This window comes from Archocentrus centrarchus, chromosome 19 (assembly GCF_007364275.1).
Source record: "Archocentrus centrarchus isolate MPI-CPG fArcCen1 chromosome 19, fArcCen1, whole genome shotgun sequence".
Lineage (NCBI taxonomy): Eukaryota > Metazoa > Chordata > Actinopteri > Cichliformes > Cichlidae > Archocentrus > Archocentrus centrarchus.
In genome coordinates, this window is record NC_044364.1 from 9919796 (window position 1) to 9926365 (window position 6570).

A 6570-nucleotide genomic window follows, 5' to 3' on the forward strand; every position below is an offset into this window, starting at 1 on the left:
TGATGAATATTAAGATATCCTAGATTCACAGAGGACTTTTTTTAAATTGAGCAATAAACTTTTTCCAGGCTAAATGAAGATCTTCTAAATTAGTGAGATGTCATTTCCTCTCCAGATTACAGGTTATCTGCCTCAAGCAGTGCATTTGTGAGTTATACCAGTTAAAACTGCTCTTATTATGACAAGACTGGATTACTGTAATTCTTTGTATGCAAGTTTACCACAGTCGTCACTTCGTCAGCTTCAACTGGTCCAAAATGTTGCTGCTCGACTTTTAACAGGGATGAGAAACCGTGAGCATTTTACTCCAGGTTTAGCATCGCTTCATTGGCATCCTGTCAATTTTAGGATTCATTTTAAAATTTTATTGATTGTTTTTAAGATTTTATATGGGCTGGCACCACTGTATTTGTCTGATCTTATTCATGTTCATACTCCTGTCTGCTAATCAGATGATCTTCAATATTACTAAATCTAGACTTAAAAATAGAGGTGACTGAGCATTTTCAGTTGTTGCCCTGAGTCTCTGGAATGCCTTATATTTCATATTAGACCTGCCTAGACAGTTACTATATTTAAGTTGTTGCTAAAGACTGATTTCTACTCACTGGCTTTTAATTCAAGCTAAATCTTGATATATTGTAACTATTTACAGTTTGCTCTATAAATAAATTTGGACATTGCCATTCACCAGGGAGTCAAGCATTTCTGATTTGAAGCTTTCTCAGAGGAGCCACAGTATCTAGAGTGTTATGCAGTGAGGATGTGAAACTACTGACTATGCCATTGAAGAGCATAATAATGGAGGAATTGAACTAGTACAGCCCTTTCAGAAAGACTTCTGTTGTGATAAAATTGACTCCCTACTGTTGTGTAATCCATTAAAGTAAATTTAAATGTCATTAAGAAATGATCAGCTACCTTGGTCCGTATCAGCTCCAGGGGCCTGGTTAGCTTCAGGATTTTACAGGCTGTGGAGCCAGGTCTCCAATTCACTCAGTCTGGCCTCCAAAGCTACAAACAGGCTACATTTATTGAAAGTACCATTGCTGCTAAAGGAGGCAGAGGGGCCACTAATCATCTGAGACACACAGAAATGTAGCAGTTTAGGGTGAGACACTGGAGCAATGAAAACAGATGCTGTGATGAAGACAAAGGGGAATACAACAATTATAAATACAGAGAGGGGCAACTGGGGCAGAGAGGAAACACCTGGGAACACAGCTGAAACTCATCAGGGAAACAAGACTGGAGAAAGTTAAACTGAACACAAGAAACAAAGGTTCCCAAAATAAAACAGAAAAGCATTAACACCAAGATAAGGACTCAAACATTGAAAACTTGACATAACAAATACAGAGACAAATGGTAAATGGTAAATGGACTAGCTCTTATATAGCGCTTTTCTACTCAGTCAGAGCACTCAAAGCGCTTACACATCATGTTTACATTTACCCATGCACTCACATTCATACAAGCACTTCCATGTTTATACAAGACTGGAAGAATAGAATGGAATCATAACAAGGAACTAATAAACCTCAAGCTATCTATAAGCAAGAAAGAAACTAAAGGCACAAACTCAAAAAGCACCAGTGAATATGAAATAATATAATTAATAAAAGACTCTACCCACTGCAGAGCTAGAACACAATCTCTTCTCAAAACCAAAATAAATCATAAACACACAAAACGTCAAAACTCTGGATCGATGACCCAGGGACCATGACAAAGAAATTACTGTGACCCATTTCTAAGAAATTTTTTTTCCCCACACTGCACCCCAGTAGCCAGTCATAGTGTTCACACATCTAAATATCACTTTTCTCATTTTCCTGTGTAGGTGTTGAGGCAAAGTAAATGTAGTGGCAATCCAACCACTAAAAAGACCACTGGAGGCAAGTGAAGTCATATAAAAAAAAAACTGTGACTTCCTCCTCATTCTAATTCTCTGTACCTGTGCCCCTGGTGCCTGCATGAAATAGGCTAAGTAACCATTCTAAAGTCTGTGCCCCCTGATGCTCAAGGGACAGTACTGCATCTACTCCTTACCAGACACACAGCACCCCATCTACAATGTAGGCAATTGCAAATAGAGCTATTTTTTTAATTCCTTTTGTTTTTCTCTGCTTGTGAACATGCATTAGATTTAGAATTTAAGCTGCTTAATATATTTTATTAGCAGTAATAATAATGAGGTTCTGTTAGCTTTGCACAAAATAGCTGGTCAAGTAAGAAAAGCTACTTTTTACTTGATACTTTGACTACATTTCAGAGCTACTTGCTTTATCACTTTTAATTGAATAAAAAAAAAAAACTTACCAAAGTCTTTTAAACACGAGAATGTACTTAACTGATATGTATTGTGAAAGGTAAAGAAATGGAAAATTCTTCAATGGCCAAATATGTGTTAATGTCCAAAGCCCTAAAGGCCTAACGGTAACTACTTTTTATACAAAGAACGTTTACAAGAAAGTTTTCATTGTGAGTTTGTATTTGTACCTTTGCTGGAAAAAAAGTTTGTCCTGCAAATTCTGCCTTACAGTATGTGTGTTGAAGGTCCTAACTTGGTTCAGATTTGTCTGAAGGCAGTGGCGGTTTCTGATATGGGAAATATGGGCAGCCGCCCAGGGCGGCTTTTCATCTAGGGCAGCATGACCGCCCCCCTCCCCCCAACGCATTGCGATCGCCGCAGCAGCGCCTACCGCACTACTCCACTTGTGGGGTAATGGGCGCCTTCTGCCTGCTGTGTGGTGCATGTAGCTTTCTGCCATGGTCTGACAGACAGCGGAGATACCCAATGTCCCTTGGGTTCCGTATAGAATGAATCTGTACATCTAATAAAATTAGATGCACTAATAAACTGATAATAATAAACTGATAGAACACAAAGCACATTTCATTTATAATACTGGAAATATGGTCATTAATTCACAGTATTTGTGTGAACCTGAATCCTGATGAAAAAAATAACACAAATACGAATCTAGATGGTTCAGACAAATGTTGGTGAATGGCGCAGTGTTGCCAGATGGCCAGATTGGGCAGCTTGTAAACACATTGGGCTGGAAAATTATATAGATATATCTACATAATTATAAAATCATGTAGATATATAATTTTACAATTAAAAACTTCCTAAGAACCTACCAAATATGGTGAAAAGCAGCCAAAACTTTAACAACTTACCCAAAGTTGTGTATATTTAAATATATATCACACCTGGTGCTATTAACATGAGTTTCAATGGAGGTTTCGTTGTGTTGGGCTGGCTACTGTCAATCAGATCTGACAACCCTGGGGATGGGTGGCGGTGATAACCTATTCCGCTTCAGTACGAATTACGGCAGATGGAAAGGAAAAGGTCAAAGCCATCAGGCACGCAGTTTAGGAAAAGAGAAAAGAAGAAGAAAAGAAAGAAGCAAAAGATAAAGGTAAGCAGAAGCTGTGTAATATTTCAGTTTCTTCCATGTTTTTTCAAATAAAAATTTAAAAGAAATTCTGAGTGTGCCTGTGATTGGGGGGGGGGGGGGGGGGGGGGGGGCTTCTGTTAAAAACTGTCTGTCAGACCATGGCAGAATTCACCACACAGCAGGCAGAGGGCACTCATTACCCCCCAAGTGGAGTAGTGCGGTAGGCGCTGCTGAGGCGATCGCTATTGGGGGGGGGGCGCCGGCGGGGATGCTCGCCCAGGGCGCCAAACAGGCTAGGACCGCCACTGAGTTTATTATTGGGGGGGGACACATATCGGAAACCTGACAGATCTGTGAATACTCGGAGCACAGCATAAAAAATGCCATTTGATCTTTTACTTTATTCTTTTTCAAATGTTTCTTGGAAAAATAGTGTTGTGTACACCTATATTATTGCATGTATAATTTACATATATATACAGTGGTGTGAAAAAGTGTTTGCCCCCTGCCTCATTTCCTGTTTTTTTGCATGTTTGTCACACTTAAGTGTTTCGGAACATCAAACCAATTTAAACAATAGTCAAGGACAACACAAGTAAACACAAAATGCAAGTTGTAAATGAAGGTGTTTATTAGTAAAGGTGAAAAAAAATCCAAACCATCATGGCCCTGTGTGAAAAAGTGATTGCCCCCTAAACCTAATAACTGGTTGGGCCACCCTTAGCAGCAACAACTGCAACCAAGCGTCTGCGATAACTTGCAATGAGGCTTTTACAGTATTCTGGAGGAATTTTGGCCCACTCATCTTTGCAGAATTGTCCTAATTCAGTTACATTAGAGGGTTTTCGAGCATGAACGGCCTTTTTAAGGTCATACCACAACATCTCAATAGGATTCAGGTCAGGACTTTGGCTAGGCCACTCCAAAGTCTTCATTTTGTTTTTCTTCAGCCATTCAGTGGTGGACTTGCTGGTGTGTTTAGGATCATTGTCCTGCTGCAGAACCCAAGTACGTTTAAGCTTGAGTACACGAACAGATGGTCTGACATTCTCCCTCAGTATCTCTTGGTAGACAGCAGAATTCATAGTTCCATTTATCACAGCAAGTCTTCCAGGTCCTGATGCAGCAAAACAGCCCCAGACCATCACACTACCACCACCATATTTTACTGTTGGTATAATGTTCTTTTTCTGAAATGCAGTGTTCCTTTTACGCCAGATGTAATGGGACACACACCTTCCAAAGAGTTCCACTTTTGTCTCATCGGTCCACAGAATGTTGTCCCAAAAGTCTTGGGGATCATCAAGATGCGTTTTGGAAAAATTGAGACGAGCTTTAATGTTCTTTTGCTCAGCAGTGGTTTTTCTTCTTGGAACTCTGCCAAGCAGGCCATTTTGCTCAGTCTTTTTCTGATGGTGGAGGCATGAACGCTGACCTTAACTGAGGCAAGTGAGGCCTGCAGTTCTTTGGACGTTGTTGTGGGGTCTTTTGTGACCTCTTGGATGAGTCGTCGCTGCGCCCTTGGGGTAATTTTGGGCGGCCGGCCACTCCTGGGAAGGTTCACCACTGTTCCATGTCTTCGCCATTTGTGGATAATGGCTCTCACTGTGGTTCGCTGGATTCCCAAAGCTTTGGAAATGGCTTTATAACCCTTTCCAGACTGATAGGTCTCAATTACTTTCTTTCTCAATTGCTCCTGAATTTCTTTGGCTCTCGGCATGATGTGTAGCTTTCAAGGATCTTCTGGGGGACCTTACTGTGTCAGGCAGCTCCTATTTAAGTGATGTCTTGATTGGGAACAGGTGTGGCAATAATCAGGCCTAGGTGTGGCTAAGGAAATTGAACTCAGGTGTGAAAAACCACAGTTATAGTATGTTTTAACAAGGGGGGCAATCACTTTTTCACACAGGGCCATGATGGTTTGGATTTTTTTTCACCTTCAGTAAAAAACACCTTCATTTACAACTTGCATTTTGTGTTTACTTGTGTTGTCCTTGACTATTGTTTAAATTGGTTTGATGTTCCGAAACACTTAAGTGTGACAAACATGCAAAAAAACAGGAAATGAGGCAGGGGGCAAACACTTTTTCACACCACTGTATGTTTTATAAGGTTAGATTCATGGATGGCTGCACCTTCGTACAGTACAGAGGGGACCACAGAACCACAAGACACAATAACACAGCTGATCAAGTTGTTTCTACCCAAGGCATTTTGTAGAGAGTATAGCAGCTGTGGCCATTATTTGACTTGAAATGACGACTTCGACGATTTTGTCTTTATTCTCAAAATGCATAAAATTATTTTTTTTTCCTCAATGTGGCCCTCACACTCCTTCATATACTAGCAAGCTAAATATTTCAGTAGCAGAAAAATAATTTAATGCACAGAAGTACAAAGTTTGATATATTTTATCGGTCGAAACCATTTAATAATGGTTAAAAAATGCATTTATGTAGGTTGACTGGCAACAGAACTGGTTCTTTAATTAAACAACTTTCTGATATGAAAGAATCCTCACAGATAATGTAATGAACAAATTATTCACTTTTTAATATCAGCCTAAGTTAAAAAAACAGCTATTAAAATATGCCTATTCAGTTTGAAACTCACATTTAATAGACAAGCTGCGTGCCTCTTTACAGGCCTGCATTTAGCCAAACAAAAGGTTAAAATCATTGGCCTAAGCAGAAGAGCCAAAATTAATTAATGGTAGGACTTCATTGAGCAGTCTTGGAGGAATGGGGTCTAAAAGACACGTTGATAGCTTGGAGGAAGTAGCTACTGAAGTTAACTCAGAAAGAGTCTAAATAAATATTAGCAGAACTGAAAGTAGCTGTACACAAAGATACATCTGTGAGATGGTTATGAATGTGAATTTCTTCACAAATAAAATTTTAACCAAAGTCATTAGTAGTTAAAGTTAAAGGAATACTCAGCTGAACAGAGCTCTGGCTCTTTGTCAGCCCGGCTACAGTACTGAAAAGAAACACGGGGTTGTTCTTGTTTTCTTCAATCAGTGATGAATAGTAAGATATCCTAGATTCACAGAGGACCTTTTTTTAAATTGAGCAATAAACTTTTTCCAGGCTAAGTGAAGATCTTCTAAATTAGTGAGATGCCATTTCCTCTCCAGATTACAGGTTATCTGCCTCAA